The sequence below is a fragment of the Ornithorhynchus anatinus genome, chromosome 16, assembly GCF_004115215.2.
Source record: "Ornithorhynchus anatinus isolate Pmale09 chromosome 16, mOrnAna1.pri.v4, whole genome shotgun sequence".
Classification (NCBI taxonomy): domain Eukaryota; kingdom Metazoa; phylum Chordata; class Mammalia; order Monotremata; family Ornithorhynchidae; genus Ornithorhynchus; species Ornithorhynchus anatinus.
The window spans coordinates 41,754,419-41,772,482 of NC_041743.1; the positions used below are offsets into that span (position 1 = coordinate 41,754,419).

The 18,064-nt window shown below is 51.3% G+C and overlaps 1 protein-coding gene across 7 annotated transcripts in view; it reads right to left on the reverse strand.

Annotated features, from left to right (window-relative positions):
* Positions 1-18,064, reverse strand: part of SYNC (syncoilin, intermediate filament protein) — a 40,164-nt gene that overhangs the window by 17,880 nt on the left and 4,220 nt on the right. For 4 of the 7 annotated variants that reach the window (XM_039914368.1, XM_029081238.1, XM_039914371.1 and 1 more), the window contains one exon: positions 9,480-9,579. The exons of 1 other annotated variant lie outside the window; for it this stretch is intronic. The gene's annotated coding sequence lies outside the window, so the exon portion shown is untranslated. Of the gene's footprint in view, positions 1-912; positions 1,020-3,881; positions 3,919-9,479; positions 9,580-18,064 lie in introns of those variants that run through there. 2 more of the 7 variants (XM_029081239.1, XM_039914372.1) reach the window with 2 other exon arrangements.

Genomic DNA, 18,064 nt, shown 5'->3' on the forward strand with positions numbered 1-18,064 from the left:
TCTCTCATTTCTTCCGGAGAGTGAATCAGTCCATTCATTCTGCCCTTGCCCTCTTCTCACCCTGCCCTGGAGTCACCCGCTGTCCCCTAACTGGAGCGCTTCAGGGTGGAACTCCAGCCTCAGTGGTGTCAATGGACCCAGTGTCCTCCACCTCCCTTTTGGGGAAGCTGGCACCGACCCGTGCTCCTCCCCAGAAGTGGCTGCCTCCTGGGGGTGTGGAGGAGGGGTGGTTTTCAGCAGGCAGCGGAGGCCGGGGAAGAGAAAAGGCTCCGTTTAGCAGCATTTTCTCCCATTTATCTTATTTCGTCACCTCTTCCCACATTCGCCAAGATTTTCCTTTTCAGTTTTGTCTTCCTTTTTTAGTCCCTCATCAGATGGGCAGCGTTTATTTATAGCCATTAGGCAGCACTCGCTATCCCCAAAGTGCCTGCCAACCCTGTTTAGTCTAGTCCATCTCACCTCTCCCCACGGTCCCGGGGAGGCCTGGGATAGCTCTGCCCCATTTTCCACAGGGGGAAACTAACGCTCAGAGAGACCTAGGGACCGGTCCAAGGTCACCCAGCGCAGGAGTGGCCAAGGCAGAATTGGAACCCACTGCGCCGGGCCGGCTCTTTAATCCCGCAACCACCGGCCTTCTCCCCCATCCGCCTGCCTCCCGCATGGGAGCAAGAGGGTGTTTTAGGGATCTGCTCCTTTTAAACAGGCCGCTGTCTGGATGGGAGTGGGAGAAAGGAGAGAAGGAGCAGGGGGTAGAGAGATGATTTTGCCTTACATTGTCCAGGTCCCTGTGGTGCTTTGAGTTTCATGAGTGCTCCTTCCGCCCTGCAACCACTTGGGGGCGCAGTGCGCTCAGAAAGCGCCCGGGTGGGGGAGATTGGGGTGGGGTAGATTGGGGTGGGGGCAACTAAGCACCTTGGTGATCATGACTTCTGTCGGCTCAACAACTGGACTTTGGGCCTTTCCCACCTTCTGCGAGGACTTCGGCGTCCCCCAGCTGCAGCAGCCCGCAGAAGATCCGACTGCGGGATCATAATAATAACAACAATAAAAATAATAATATAATTAGATTATTATGTTATGAAGACATTATCGTTCTTCATCTGGTACTTGTGAAGCGCTTACTGTGGGCCAGCCACTGTTGTGAGCACTGGGGTAGAGACGAGTTAGGCTGGACACAGTCCCTGTCCCACGTGGGGCTCACAGTCTTCATGTCTTCTGTGTGACCTTGGACAAGTCACTGCACTTCTATGGGCCTCAGTTACATCATCTGTCAAATGGGGATTAAAGATTACCCTGTATCTACCCCAGCACTTAGAACAGTGCTCTGCACATAGTAAGCGCTTAACAAATACCAACATTATTATTATTATTATTCTGAGCACTGGGGTGGAGACGAGTTAATCAGGTTGGACACAGTCCCTGTCCCACATGGGGCTCACAGTCTTCATGTCTGCTGAGTGACCTTGTGCAAGTCACTTCACTTCTCTGGGCCTGTTACCTCATCTGTCAAATGGGGATTAAAAGTGTGAGCCCCAAGTGGGACAACCTGATTACCCTGTATCTACACCAGTGCTTAGAACAGTGCTTGGCATATAGTAAGCACTTAACAAATATCATTATTATTATTATTATTCATAATAATCCCCGCACAGAGAAGTGACATGACTTGCCCAAGGTCACACAGCAGACCTGTGGCAGAGCCGGGATTAGGAGCCACATCCTCTGACTCCCAAGTGCGTGTTCTTTCCGCTAGGCCATACTGCTTCGCTGCGGTGATTGTCAACTGCAGAGATTGTCTGCCTTGGACAAAGCCTCCTAGGCCTGCAGAGAGTTAACGAAGACATCGCGGTCTCCACCCTCCAGAAGTTTCCTGCCAGACAGGTCCAGACAAACAGACGTAAAGCACAAGTTTCAGAAACAGAAGCCGAAAAGATCCAACTACAACTGAATCACATTTACATAGTTTGCCTGGTGTATCTGTGGGAAGCCCCATGGCGTAATGGATAGAGCATGGGCCTGGGAGTCAGGAGGTCATGAGTTCTAATCCCAGATGTGCCACTTGTCTGCTGGGTGGCCTTGGGCAAGTCACTTACTTCTCTGTGCCTCCATTACCTCATCTGTAAACAGGGATTAAGACTATGTGGGACAGGGGCTTTATCCAACACGATTTGCTTGTATCCACCCCAGCGTTTAGTACAGTGCCTGGCACATAGTAGGTGCTTAAGAAATACCATTAATTATTATGAATTATTATGGTCTAGACTGTAAGATTATAAACTCCCTGTGGTCAGGGATCCTGTCTTCTTCTATTCTATGTTTTCTTAACAAATACCATTATTATTATCATTATTACATTCTCACAATGTAATAATACAGTACTGAACACACAAAAGACATTCAATAAACAGTACTAATTAATTAAAGGATAAGGGGAGAGTTAGAGTGGCCAAAGTGACAAGAACCCAAGGGGAAATCTGGGAAGGCTTTTTGGAGGAAGAGGTTTTTTTTAAAAATAGCCTTTCTGTTCAAAATGCAGCAGGGGGACAGACAAGGAGGCAGGGCCAGATCAAGTTGGTTTCCTCTGCCCATCTTAGGACCAAGGCAATGCCAACTCCCCACCTGGCCCTCCAATCGCAGAGGGCACCATCTGGCCTCCTGCTGTGGCCCTTTCTCTCTGTTCCCTTCAACCGCCCAGGTTGCAGTTCGCAGCTGGGGGCACCTGACAGGGCTCAGGAAGGCTCAGCTGTTGCAAAACAAACAACCCTAAAGGAAGAAGAAACCGTTGGAAGGGCATTTTTTTTTCCTCAGGGGAAGAAGCAAATGCTTGTTAAGCAAATAAAAATAATGATGGTATTTGTTAAGCACTTACTATATACCAGGCACCATACTAAGTGCTGGGGTAGATACAAGATAATCAGGTTGGACAGAGTCTGTCCACAGACTTAGAGAAACAGTGCGGCTCAGTGGAAAGAACCCGGGCTTGGGAGACAGAGGTCATGGCTTCGAATCCCAGCTCTGCCACTTGTCAGCTGTGTGACTGTGGGCAAGTCACTTCATTTCTCTGTGCCTCAGTTACCTCATCTGTAAAATGGGGATTAACTGTGAGCCTCACATGGGACAACCTGATGACCCTGTACCTCCCCCAGTGCTTAGAACAGTGCTCTGCACACAGTAAGCGCTTAACAAATACCAACACTATTACTATTAATCCCCATTTGATAGATGAGGGAAGTGAGACTGAGAGAAGGTGAAGTGACTTGCCCAAGGTCACACAGCAGACAAGCGGCGGGGTCAGGTTCGGAACCTAGGTCTTTCTGACTCTCAGGCCCATGCTCTATCCACTATTTCTTACTGCTTCTCTGTTAGCAAATCCTAATAAACCATGAAGTATATGAAATCAAAGCACTTCAGCTCAGCCTTTAGTCCCTTTAAAAATGAGGTCCTCTCCCCCAGGTTTGATGCTGGCTGCAGGAGTTGATGGATATTACACCAGTAGAACCAAGGACTCTGACCTCTCCGGTGTGTAGTTCCGAACACCCTAAATGCCTCAATAGTATCATCCTCAGTTGCCCAGAAGCTGCAGTGGGGCTAGAATCTCCTAGTCCCATGTTACACTGAGGCCCAGAGAGAGTAAGTGACTTGCAGAAAGTCCCCCAGCAGGTCAGTGGCAAAAACAGGTCTAGAATCCAAGATTTTCCCTCTAGAATCTGCTATCTTCTGGTTCACCCTGATAATAACTGTATTTGTTAAGCACTTGCTATGCACCGAGCATGGTACTAAACACTGGGGTGGGTACAAATATAATCAGGTCAGATTGTCCCGATTGGCTCACATTTTTATTTTTGTTGTTATTCTTATTGTTATATTTGTTAAGCACTTACTATGCATCTTCCACTGTTCTAAACTTTGGAGTAGATACAGACGAATCAGGTCAGACACAGTCTCTCTCCTTCATGGGGTTCACAGTCTAAGTAGGAGGGAATACAGGTGTTAAATCCCCATTTTACAGCTGAGGAAGCTGAGGCACAGAGACGTTAAGCGACTTGCCTAAGATCCCACAGTAACCAATTGGCAGAGCGGAGATTAGAACTCAGATCCCCTGACTTCCAGGCTCCGGCTCTTTCCCAGCAGGCCAGGCTGCTTCTCTGGCCCATCTTCAGAAGGGGTTGCCTCACATATCTTGCACACACCCAGCAGCATCCCAGAGATTCCTGTTTCTTTCATTGACTTCCAGGTACTGGGTGTGTCAGGCTTCTGCTGCAGGTTAAAAAAATCATCAGAGCAAACGTTGCCACATCACCAGGCTTCTTCTCTCTGCCTCTTATCGAGCCAGGAGGGGGTGGGGACAGGGCAGGACTGAAAGTCAGCTGACAGGGACCGGGCCCAACCTGATTTGCTTGTATCCACCCCAGCGCTTAGTACGGTGTCTGGCACAAGGTCCTTGTGGGCAGGGAATGTTTCTGTTTATTGTTGTATTGCACTCTCCCAAATGCTTAGTACAGAGCTCTGCAGACAGTAAACCCTCAATAAATACAATAGAATGAATCAATGAACTCACAATAGGAGACGTGGGAACTGACTAAACTGTAAGCTCCTTGTATGCAGGGAATGTGTCTTCCAACTTTGTAGTACTGTCCTCTCCCAAGTGCTTAGTAAGGCGCCACAAAAGGCCCTCACAACGAGAAGATGGCCTAGTGGATAGAAGACGGGCCTTGGAGCCAGAGGATCTGGGTTCTAATTCCGGCTTTGCCACTTGTCTGCTGTGTGATTTTGAGCAAGTCACTTCACTTCTCTGGGCCTCAGTTCCCTCATCTGGAAAATGGAGATTGAGATTGTGAGCCTCACTTGGGACAGAGTCTGTGCCCAATCTGATTTGCTTGTATCCACCCCAGCGTTTAGTACGGTGCCTGGCACATAGTAAGTGCTTAACAAATATCACGATTATTATTATTATTACCACTGCATACTGACTGAGCTCTAGGCTGGGTCTCCTGAGATGGGCCCAGAAAGAGAGTCCCGGACAGAAGAGTGGAGGGGTTCGGTAGGAAAGGGAGGAAACGGGGGCCGGGATAGGGAGGGCAGCTGGCAGAAACCGGAGCCTTGTGGCCTGGTCCATTGTGGTTAACGCATCCTCACAGGAGCCCGGGCCTGGCCCACACCTCCACTTCCCATCCCGAGACACCATCTGCTCCCCCAGCCCCTCATCTGCTCCCCCAGACTCTGGTTTGCTCCCCCAGCCTGCAAGGCAAAGGACAGGGACGTGGGAGGATGGAGACGACTGCCTGCGGATTTCTGGCTTCTCCCAGCCAGAATCACTCAGTCAGTTAGTCAGTCAATCGTATTTATTGAGCGCTTAATGTGTGCAGAGCACTCTACTAAGATGATTGGGAGAGTTTAATATAGAGCTCGTTGTGGGTAGAAATGTGTCTGTTATATTGTACTCTCCCAAGCGCTTAGAACAGTACTTTGCACACAGGAAGCGCTCAATAAATACAATGGATTGAATGAACAATAAGCAGATGCATTCACTGCCCACAGTGAGCTTACAGTCTAGAGGGAGAGACAGACAGTAATATAAATAAAATGACAGATAGGGACATAAGTGCTGTGGGGCTGGGAGGGGGGATGAATAGGAAGTAAGTCAGGGTGACGCAGAAGGGAGTGGGAGAAGAGGAAAGGAGGGCTTAGTAGGGGAAGGCCTCTTGGAGGAGATGTGCCTTCAATAAGGCCTTGAAGGGGGGGGAGAGTCACTGTCTGTCGGATATGAGGAGGGAGGGTGTTCCAGGCCAGAGGAAGGATGTGGGCGAGAGGATGATGGTGAGATGGAGAAGTGGGAGGGAGAGGGGGATGGGCAGTGGACCAAACAGAGAGCACAGGAGGGGGCTGGGGTGGAGCCTGGTAGCCAAAGGGATGCAGTGGAGCTGCTGTCTCTTCCTCCATGAATGGAGCTGGGAAGAGACTGGCAAGGAGCTGCCTCGAGAAGTTAGCCCAATTTAGCTTGGGGTGTGGGATGGGGCAGAGCTGGGTTTTCCTGCTTCAGGATTCCACCCCTTGGCCCTTCCTGGCCAGATCTCAGTGTCCCTGTGACTGGGCTCCCACGCAGGCTGTGTGACTAGCCCGCCTTCACCAGTGGCCCGCTAGATTGTAAGCTCATTGTGAGCAGAGAATGTGTCTGTTATATTGTTATACTGTTCTCTCCCAAGCACTTAGTACAGTAAGCACTCAATAAATACGATTGACTGGCTGACTCACTGACAGTGGGCCTGTTCCATTGGCTCGGTTTTCCCCAGGCTGTGAGGGTGGGTTTGGGGCTCTGGGTCCATTTTTTTTATGGTATTTGTTAAATGCTTACTATGTGCCAGGCACTGGCATAGATACAGGGTAATCAGGTGGGACACAGTCTGTGTCCCACATGGACCTCACAATCTTAAACCCATTTTACCAGTGAGGTAACTGAAGCACAGAGAAGTGAAGTGACTTGCCCAGGGTCACACAGCGGGCAAGTGGAAGAGCTGGGATTAGAACTCAGGTCCTACTGACTCTGAGGTCCGTGCTCTATCCACTAGGCCACACTCCTTCTCAGTATATGGGGTCCCTGGATGGGGGCTGGAGAGTCTGGGCCCTTTGTGCACGCACAGAAGGCAGAGTAGTCAATGACTTTGTACGTGTGTACCCCTGACTTTGTGTGTGTGTGGAGGCGGAGTGGGTCGGAGGGGAGAGGGGAAAGCCTGGGACTTTTTATCCTTCTAGTCAGAAGCAGGGAATCTGGGACTTTATATATTTGCATTTCTGACTTGGGGGTTTGGGGTAGAATAGCCTTTGTGTTTGCCCCTCGCTGTGGGAGGTGGGGGATTCTGGGACTCTGTATATGTCCCCCCTTAACCGGAGACAGCGGCAGTGGGGGACTTGGAGTTTGCGTGAACGTGCCCCAGGACGGGGGTGAAGGGGATCTGGGATGTATGGGTGTATCTCTGTCTGGGATGGGGGTGCTGACAGGTTTTGGGGAACCTTCATGAAGCCCAGTGACTCTGCATGGACTCCTCTCTGCCTCCTTTGCCCTGCTGCTGGGATGGGGAGGGATGGGGGAAGAAAGGTCAAGTCACAGTGGACCTGGGGGTGGGTTTTGGTGGGGAGGAGAGACAGGGGAGCCGGGAGAGGGAGTGGCGAGAGGGAATGCAGGTCGCATGGTCATGTCGGCCTTGTTACCCATGCAGAGGGTGGGGCTCTCCAGTTTTTCTCCTTTGTTCTTATTCTCTCTGTTTTTCCCTTGGCACAAGGGGGCGTGAGGGGCGGGAGGGAGAGGAGGGGAGTGGAGGGGAGGGGTCCGTCTCCTTGGGCTCTGCGGTATCACAACATCCGCTCTACTGGCGAGGAGGCCGGGAGCCATGGAACGGCCCCAGAAAAGCCTTTAGCTCTTCCCACTGTTGTTCAGAGCACTTTCAATCGATTCCCTCTTCTCCCGGCTCCCCTGGCCCGCCCCATCCCCCTCCCCGGCACCTTCCCCCCACCCTTGCAGTGTAGGCCTGGCTACAGCTATGCCCTCCTGCCTCCATCTGCTCCCTCACCCCCTCTGCCCACCTCGTTGGGGGCATGGTTGGCTCTGCCTCTTTGGGTCGTGAGTTCCCCGAGGTATCTTCTCCTGGGGGGCTGTGGGGGGGGGGTGCAGGAAGGGACCGGAGAGATTGGGTGGAGGGAGCACATCTGGGCTCCAAGGCCAGTGATGTGCTGCCCGTCCTTGGGCTGATACTCTCCCTCTCTAGGCTCCATTCCCAGCGACCAATGCTGGTCCCTCTTTGACCCCCCCAGAGTGGGTGGATCAATCAAAAGCATTTTTTGAGCGCTTCCTGTGTGTGCAGAATACTACAAGCACTTGGTGGAGAACAATTCAACAGAGTTGGTAGACACGATCCCTACCCAGGAGGAATTTACAGCCTAGAGGGGGAGAGAGACATTGAAAGAAATACAAATAATAAAAATAATGTTGGTATTTGTTCAGCACTTACTATGTGCAGAGCACTGTTCTAAGCGCTTGGGTAGATACAGGGTAATCAGGTTGTCCCACGTGAGGCTCACAGTCTTAATCCCCATTTTACAGATGAGGTCACTGAGGCACAGAGTAGTAGGGGAAAAGGTAGGTAGAAGGATATATACATGGTGCAGTGGGTAGAGCCCGGGCCTAGGAGTCAGAAGGTCATGGGTTCTAATCCCAGCTTCACCACTTGTCTGCTGTGTAACCTAGAGCAAATCACTTCACTTCTCTATGCCTCGGTAAGATGGGGATTGAGACTGTGTGCCCTACATGGGACGGGGACTGTGTCCAGTCCAAATTGCTTGTATCTACCCCAGTGCTTAGTACAGTGTCTGCCACATAGTAAGCGCTTAATAAATACCATTATTATTATTATTTTTATCTTGACCCAGATGTGAGAGAGGGGATGGGGATGGGAACATGGGGGAAAAGGCTACAAGCCTGATGCATGGGGTGCTGTGGCTTCTAGAAAAAGAAGGGGCTCATTTACATTCAATTGACATTTTATTTGCATGTTGTTCCCTTATTGGCATAAGCTGTTTTCTCAAAAGGAACAAAACTGTATTTGCATGCTGATTTGAATCCCTCTGGGGCTCTTCAATTTGTTGCTGAAATGCTCAGGGATCCCCCCACCCCTGCTAGGTTGGCCTCTGCCTCAGTTTGCCCCCTCCCCCAGGCCCCTGCTTCCCCTGGGGGGTGTCTCCACGGGTCTGAGTTGGGGAGGGGTAGGAGGAAGCCTGGGCTCCCCAAAGTCACCAGTCTTCCGGATTGCCCAGACCTGTTCTCCCGTGGCCTCGGTGGTCTTTGGCTCCTGGCTGCCCTGCTGAGTTTGGGGGTGTGTGTGGGAGGTGGCGGCTGAAGGAGGCAAGGCCCCGTCTGGGCTCTGGCACCCAGCTGGGTCTCCCAAGCAGCTTGTTCCAGGTCACAACAAGCACTTCTAGTTCCTTCTGGAGGGAGGAGTCCAGGGTTCAGGGGCTGGGTCTCCCCTGTGGGGAGTCCCTCTGGCTGGAAGTCAAGTGATTTGGGATTTGGAATTCATTTCCCACAGGATCACTATGAGGAGTTTTGTGAAGGGGGTTGCTATGATCCTGCTATCTGCGTGGCAGGGCTAGATACTGGGGTGGGATTACTTGCAGTGCATGGTTCTTGCTTGCATCTTCCTCACACCCACACTCAGTCTCTCTCTCTCTCTCTCTGAAATTTGATCTGGGATCCATTTCCAAGCCACCATCAGTTGGACAGCCAGTCGCCAATCTGCCCTGAGGGTGTGCTGGGCCCTGCCCCCTGTGCACTGGACTCTTTTGGACATGACATGGGTCGTGCCTGAAGGAGCAGCTAGTGGGAGTTGGTGGGCTGACCACAGACACATGCACCTGCAATTAGGCAGTGACACAATGCAAAAAAAATCAACAAAACTTTCAGAGTATAAATAGCAGCAGAAGATACCCACAATTAGGAGAGAGTAGGGCGAAGGTGCTCAGAAGACAATTAACAGGCAGGGTCAATCTGGGAAGGCTTCCTGGAGGAGTTTTTTTCTGTTTTGGTTGCATCTGGAAAGAAGGAAGATATGGTTTGGCAAAAAAGAGGCCTGAGAATGTTCCACAGAGGGGAACTGGCTCAGATGGCTTGGAGGCAGGAGAATCGCTAACAGGGGGCAAGATTGGCAACCAGTAATACTGAGATGAAACTAGGAAGCTGACAGAACTGTGGTTTGTTGGCTCCTTCCCTGGGCCCTGAGCTTGTTTGAGGTCCTGTGCGGGTCCCTTGGGCTTAGCTCGGACCTGGGTCCAGGACGTCCCTGACCTCTGCCCACCACCTAGGATCAGGGTGCAGGATGGGGAAGCAGCATAGCCTAGGGGATAGAGCACAGGCTTTGGAAGTCAGAAGGATCTGGGTTCTAATCCCACCTCTGCCACTTGTCTGCTGTGGGACCTTGGACAAGTCAAGGGGAGGGGGAGGCAGACATTAATAGAAATGAATAAATTACAGCTACGGTGCAGTGGGGCAGGCAGGAGGAAGAAGGAGAGGGAAGGCAGGAGTGGGCTGAACCCAGATCCCCCAACTCCCACGCTCCCTCCCGTGTCCCTGGAGAGCTTGGAACGTTCCTCTCCGTACAATAGGAGCGCTTTGTGCATGCCCAGTGCAGGGTACCCAGTTCAGGGTGCCCGCTGGAGCCCCTGAGAGAGGGCAGCCTGGATCGGCTGTCGCTGGCCTTGCCGCCACCACCTGCGTGTTTGTCTGCGGGCCCGGGGAGGCCAGCAGACATAATGAAAGGGACCTTTTAGTGTGGGCAATGGGAGATGCAGCCAGAGGGATGGAGGGAGCTTCCTCCCCGGGCCACGCTGGCTGTGGAAGCTGGCACGAGGCCTCGATTGGAACCGGGCTCCTCACTTCTGACAGAGCCGGCTCTGGGGTGTAAGACCCTGCCCCCGTCTTACACCCCTGCCCCACTCACCCCCGGTCGGATGGGAAGATTTGGCAAGAGACTGGAGGATGGGGTTGTGGAGGAAAAGGACGGGGGTGAGGGAGGGAGGAGGACAAAGGCCACGTGGCCTAGTTCTGGGAGTCAAGAACCTGTGATCTCATCCTGGCTCTGCCACGTGCCTGCTGTGTGACCTTGGGCAAGTCACTTTACCTTTCTGTGCCTCAGTCTCCTCATCTGTAAAATGGGGATAAAATGCCTGACTTCCCAACCTCTTAGACTGTGAGCTCCAATGATGGAAATGATGCCAATCATGGAAATCACTGGCAGTCTTGGAGATCACAATTTCAACAGAGTCAAGGGCGAGGAAAGGGATTGTAGAGCGTCAAGAAAGAAGTTGGAAGAGAGAAAGTGGAGGCAGGTGATGTATATAATCGGTTTGCAGAATTTGGACAGGAATGGGAAGAGGGAGATGGGGTGATATCTGTAATTTATTTATATTTGTAATTTATTTATATACCTGTAATTTATTTATATTACTGTCTCCCCCATTAGACTGTAAGCTCATCGTGGGCAGGGAATGTATCTGTTTATTGTTATATTGTACTCTCCCAAGTGCTTGGGACAGTGCTTTGCACACAGTAAGCGCTCAATAAATACAATTGAATGAATGAATGAACAGCAGTAACAACCAGACAATAACAACCGGACAGAAACCCCTGGAAAGGGCCAGAAAGCCTACCAGTCCCCATAACTGAGTGAGAGGCCCCCACCCCATCCTGGGGGTTTTAGGCCGGACTTTGAGTGGCCAACCACCCAGTTTCATACTGGACAGTCCGGTTTTGAGCTGGTCTGGTACTGAGCCTGCACCGAATGCCTTTGTGTCCGGCATTTTAATTTTTGACCATGCTTGCTCTGCTCGCTGAGCCCCGTGGCTCAGAAGCAACTGCAGAGTTTACGGGACTTGGGGGGGACACAGATGCCCCCCACTGACACAGAAACTTCCATAAAGACCTTTGGGGTGTGTGGGAAAAGGGACATCTAGGGTATCTTTAGTGTCATCAGTAGTTAATCTCCCCTTGGCCGTGGTAGTGAACATCAAGACTGACAGTCTAATAGGGAGGGAAGGAAGGGCCCAGACTCGGATCATGGAAAAACGAACCTGAAGGAAGGAGGACAAAACCTTAAAAAAAATCTGAACAAACCCCAGCCACCCTGAGGGCATTGCAACATCTGGTCTGGGGGCCCTTTACCTTAAGAGTTGGGGAGTGGGGCCATGCTTGAGGCAGGAGTGGGGTTTTTTGAGGTGAATGCCGACATACAGAGACCTATAGGTGTACGTAAAGAGAAATCCCATGCTCAGGGATTACTGGGGTCGGGGGAGACTGGGGGAGGCCTGAAGTGAAGTGGGGTTAATCTGGGAAGGCTTCTAGGAGGAAGACAGCTTCTAGCAGAGTTTTGAAAGACAGAAGGACGTTCCCCTGGGTGAGCCATCCCAGAAGCCTTGGGCTGGAGGGTCCATCAGAGGTCATAGTGTCTGCCCCACTGCTTTCAACCCGGCGGAAAACAGGCTTTGGCTACAGAGCTCAGGATAGTCAGGCTAATCGAGAAAGGAAAGACCCCTTGGATTTTCTCCTCCCTCCTCCCTTTTCTCCAGCCTTCACAGCTCAGCACATCAGGAGATCAGATAAGGACCTGAGGCAGAGCTTTACTTCGCTGAAAACTGCCGGTGAAGGTTTCACAAGCTTTTCCCTCTGACTTAGCAGGACCTAAAGGAAGGAGCACATGCCTAGTTCTGGCTCTGCCAGTGGCCTGCTGGGTGACTGTAGGCAAGTCACTAAACCTCTCTGGGCCTCATCTACAAAGTGGGGAAACTCACTGTGGGCAGGGAATCTATCTGTTATATTGTACTCTCCCAAGTGCTTAGTACAGTGCTCTGCACACAGTAAGTGTTCAATAAATACCATTGATTGAGGAAAGAATGGGGGTTGTAGGGAAGGGCAAGGAGGTTTGGCAGGGTGGTGGGAGGGGCACGTGAGGGACCTGAAAAGGGAAAGAAGTCATGGGAGCGGAGAAAGGAGACTGAGAAATTCAGCTCAACTGACATTTAACAGCTTGGTTTGCCCTTTACCTGAGTGTGGGCTCTGTGCCTGTGTTCAAGGAAGAGAGAGAAAGAAAGAGCGAAAGAGAGAAAGTGTGTGTGTGTTTGTGTGTGTGTCTGCCTATGAAAGAGAAGGATTCCAACATCGCCAGTTTTGTCAACAGGGTGAAAAATAGTGAGACAATCCAGAAAGCACCTTGACCCTGACCTACACACTCTCCCCTCCCCTGCTGCCTGGCCCCAGGGAAGACTGCTGAGGTAGTTGTTTGTGAACTCTGAGCTGGGCAGGCCACAGCTGGGGTGTGGACACTTATGCTCCTGGAGTCCACAGAGGTTATTTTGTCCAATCCCCTGTTTCCACACTAAATTCCCCCGAACACAGGCCAATGAGCTCCTCTGACTGAAAAGAAAGATCTCCGGATAGGATCATGTCTAGCAAAGCTGTTCTAGCTGTTATATTGTACTCTCCCCAGCATTTAGTACAGTGCTCTAAGTGCTCAATAAATCTCCCTGATGAATTGGTAGGGTTGGAGATTCTGCAGCCTCTCTCAGTCACCCATTCCTGCCCCAACAACAAATCCTCCTAAATTTCACCTTCATCCCTCCTGTTGCAGTTTGTATCTTGACTTGGATTGTTCTGTCTCGCTCAGTCAACCCACTTCTGCCCTGCCCAGAAGTTCTTTTCAATATCTAACCTGAATCCTTCATGCGGTAGTTTATAATCTGGAGTTGTTTGGGCTTGGGTGGCTCAGGGTGAGTGGGTCACCAGGACCCGGCTCTCTCCAGGTTTGGGGGCAGAAAGTCACAGTACTGGAAGCACCACATTTTCCCAAGGTTACTGATGTGTTCTTGGTAGCTTCTTTTTGGTTCTAGTGATAGCTATCAAAGGCTCTGTTATGGAAACAGGACTGAGATGTCGACACGGGGTAGGGGGCGGGCAGGTGTTTATAAAGTCACTCTGTTTCTGCACATGCATGCCCCCCACCCCTCACACACACACATTCTCTCTCTCTCTCTCTCTCTCTCTCTCTCTCTCTCTCTCTCTCTCATGCATGCATATCTTGGCCCAATCAGGCCTAGTTGGACTGAACAGGAAACCCCGTGACAGTTCGATAATAGGGTTCTGGTCAATCATTAGAAATCTGAAAGTTGGCCAAAGGGAAAGGGGCTTCGAAGAAGAAATTCAGTTTGTTCAGGGTGTGAGATGGCATCTGCTAGGGGCCCTCACTGCTGGGGGTGTGTGTGTGTGTGTCGGGGGTGCAGACATGACACTCCTGAACTCGCTGCCCCTGCTCCAGCCACTGTGGACTGCCACGGGGGAGGACAGAGAATGCAGAGGTGGCCCAGGGAAGGGAAGATGAGAACCCAAGGATAAGCACTGTGACCTTGTGAAAAGAACCCGGGGCTGGGAGTCAGAAAGACCTGTGTTCTAATCCTGGCACTGCCCCTTGTCTGCTTTGGGACCTTGAGCAACTTGCTTAACTTTTCTGTGCCCCAGTTACCTCATCTGGAAAATGGTGACTAAGACTGTGAGCCCCATGTGGGACATGGACTGTGTCCAATCTGATTAGCTTCTATCTTCCCCAGCGCTTAGTTGTGGGCAGGGAATTTCACTGTTTATTGCTGTACTCTCCTTTCCCAAGTGCTTAGTATAGTACTTTGCATACAGTAAGCACTTAATATGACTGACTGATGAATGAATACAGTGCCTGGCACAGAGTAAGTGCTTAATAAATATGAAAAAACAAAGCCAAAAAATAAACACAATGGCAGCTGCCCTGACCCCCGCTACACAGTGGAGGCACACAGGTTCTGGCCCCAACTCTGTGTGACCTGGGGCAAGTCACTTAACCTCTTGGACCTCACTTTCCCCATTTGTAAAATGGGAAAAGAATACCTGCTCTCTCTGCCCTTTAGATTGCCTGTGTGGAGTAAGGGATGTACGCAAAATGATTATGTCGTAACTACCCCAGGGCTTAGCACCTAGTATGTGCTTCATAAATACCATAATTATTGTTGTTTCAAAGGTGAAATTCACCTTCACTGATGTTTGCTTGGATTATAAAAGACAGTTATGTAATTATTGTTGTTAGTGGGTAGCTGAGAGAGGTAAATTCCTTTAGGAAGTGGGGCTGGAGGGGGCAGAGGAAGCCCTCAGCATGGGTCAGAGGTAGAGGGAGGGGGCAGAGGGGCCTCCCAACACCATGCCAAATATTGATCCTGACACAAGACTTCGCAACAAGATGCCAGCTATTTAGGAGAAGCAGAGTTGCCAAGTGGTTAGAGCTCTGGGACTGGGAAGGACCTGGGTTCTAATCCCAGCTCCGCCATTGTCTATCAATCATATTTATTGAGCGCTCAGTATGGAGAGTGTGTTCTAAATGCTTGGGAGAGTATGATATAACAATATAGCAGACACGTTCCCTGCCCACAACAAGCTTACGGTCTAGAGGGGGAGACAGATATAAATATAAATAAATTATGGATCTATACACAAGTGCTGTGAGGCTGAGGGAGGGGTGAATAAGGATGCAAAAGCAAGTGCAAAGGTGGCACAGAAGGGAGTGGGAGGAGAGGAAATAAGGGCTTAGTCAGGGAAGGCCTCTTGGAGGAGGTGTGTCTTCAATAAGGCTTTGAGCGGGATTGGGGGGGAAGAGGGAGGCAATTGTCTGTTAAATATGGAGAGGGAGGGCGTTCCAGGCTAGAGGTAGGACATGAGCGAGTTAGACAAGATCGAGCTACAGTGACTAGGTTGGCATTAGAGGAGCAAAGTGTGCTGGCTGGGTTGTAGTAGGAGAGTAGCAAGGACGGGTAGGAGGGGCCAAGATAATTGAGTGCCTTAAATCTGGCACTAGGTTGCTGTGTGACCTTGGACAATTTACTTAACACTCTGTGGCTCAGTTACCTCATCTGTAAAATGGATATTAAGACTGTGAGTCCCATGTGGGGCAGACTGTGTCTGACCTGATTACCTTGTATCTCCCCCAGCTCTTAGAACAGTGCCTGGCACATACTAAGTGCTTAACAAATACCACAAAAAAACCCCACAAAGCCCCCCCAAAACTATTTTCTTCTCCCTGGTATGCCCCAGAGGCAGCTCCCCAGTTTCCATCCTCTTTGAGAGCCCAAAGGAGACACCCGGAACATTGGACTGGGAAGGAGGATGCCTGGGTTCTTCCCTAAGCCCTGGCTGGCGGTGTAACTTTAGGCTATTCTCCCTACCTCTCTGGGCCTTGGGGTGTGGGGGGCACACTCTCTAAAGGGGGGCATGGGAACTCACCCTCTCCACTTCTTCTGGGTGACAGAATCCTAACCAGGCAGTGCTTGGAGAGGGAATAATAATAATAGTAATTACGGTATTTGTTAAGCACTTACTGTGTACCAGGCACTGTACTAAGCGCTGGGGTGGATACAAGCAAATCGGGTTGGACAAAGTCCCTGTCCCCCATGGGGGTTCCCGGCTCAATTCCCATTTTACAGATGAGGTAACTGAGGCACAGAGAGGTGAAGTGACTTGCCCAAGGTCACACAGCAGAGAAGTGGCAGAGCCGGGATGAGTCAGATGCCCAGAGGGCACCATGCCAACCCTGAGTACCAGAGGAAGCTTGGGCAGGGATCCAGCTCAGGGCTCACCGAGGGTCAGGGTGGGCTTTCCGGTGCCTCTAACGATGGACCACCCTGGGGCCGGAGCAGAATGTTACGGGACCCAGTAGGTGGGGGGTAGCAGGGACGTTAGGGCTCGGGCCCCAGACACTTTGGTGTCTTGACCCCTCCTGTCCCCCACCCCGCCCCAGTTCTGTAGCCTGGGGGTTAAAGATCATCCACAGGCCTCAGGGTTCAGCCCCGGACGTTGGTGATGTTGGTGATTTTCTCTAGGGTCGCGTGGTGCTGGCAGGCCTCTAGGGTGGACTTTGGGCTCCAGCGGGTGGACGGATGGGAGGGGAGGGAGTGGGCACTGGGGGAAGGGGAGGGGAGAGAGGCCAGCACACAGGACAACACACACGCCTGATCGGCCTAGGGCTGAGTAATGATTAATCTGGGCGGCTGGAACTGGCTGCCTCTGGGAGCCAGCCCATCCCTCTGTGCATCACTGCCCACGAGGTATCCAGCCATTAGGACCCAGTGGGGAGACCTGGCTGCCCAGGGCGAGGGGACAGAGGGAGCACGGCTGACCTGGGCCTCCACATCCCACCGCTCCTCCTGGGGAGAGGATGTTGGCAACTCCCTCCCACCCCATGACCTCCCTCCTCCTAATTTTGCTCCCACTGTCCTCTGGGGTCTCCTCCCCAGACCGGCCCCCTGGTTGCTTGGCATTTCCTACTGCACCCTTTTGGGGACCCTGCCCTACCAGGAAGCGGTTTGTTGGCACCCTTCCTTCTCTCCCCAATGCCACTGGGACGGTTCAGCCATTTAAAGGGACAGTTATCCCCACGCAACCACCTTGTAGAAAGGCCCTGGCCCAGGCGATAATAATAACAATCACGGTGGTATTGGTTAAGCGCTTACTGTGTGCCAAGGACACTATGAAGCACTGGGATAGTAGTAATAGTATTTGTTATATGTGTACTGTGTGCAAAGCACTGGTCTGAGCACTGGACAAGGGTATACAGGTGGAAGACGTGGCCCCTGTCACTCGAGGAACTCACAGTTTACGGTAGATAAAAGATAATCAGGTCAGACAAAATTTCTGTCTCAAAGGCCAGTAGGGAAAGAACACAGTCTAATGGGGAGAGAACCTTCCCAGTTTGCAGATGAGGAAACTGAGACACAGAGGAGTCAAGTGACTTTCCCAGGATCACACGGCAGACAAGTGGTAGAGCTGGGATTAGAACCCGTGTCCCTGACTCCCAGGCCTGTGTTTGTTCCACAAAGCCATGCTGCTTCTCAAATCAAGTCATTTGCATTTAGAAGCCTTCCCCGACTAAGCCCTGAAATACTCTTCTCCCACTCCGATCTACTTTGCCCTTGCACTTAAGATTTGCTCTCTTTATTCACCCCTCCCTCAGCCCCACAGCATTTATGTACATATCTGTAATTTATTTACTTGTCTGTCTCCTCTTCCAGAATGTAAGCTCGCTGTGGGCAGGGAATGTGTCTATCAACTCTGTTATATTGCACTCTTCTAAAGGCTTAGTACAGTGCTCTGCATCCAGTAAATTCACTTGATATATTGATTGATTGATTTGATTTGCTTTGTTCACTCCAGGGTGTTCTAAAGTGTTTGTGGTCAAATCTCTCTGTTCTTTCGTCAGGCCCAGGCACTCCCCATCCCTGCAGGATCAGGCCCAGCCAGAGGGTTTTTGGGGGTTCTTTCTCCCCAAGGCCAAAGGAAAAGGGCCCCACAGCAGAATGACTTCAAGGGCCTATTTGCTGAGCTATCACCCAACCTAGGGATGAGAGCCCCAAGCTGTTGCTAAGGGGAATGGGACAAGGAGGTAGAGCGGGGAGGGGGAAAGCCTAGTGGCTAGAGCATGGACCTGAGACACCGAGGACCTGAGTTCTAATTCCAGCT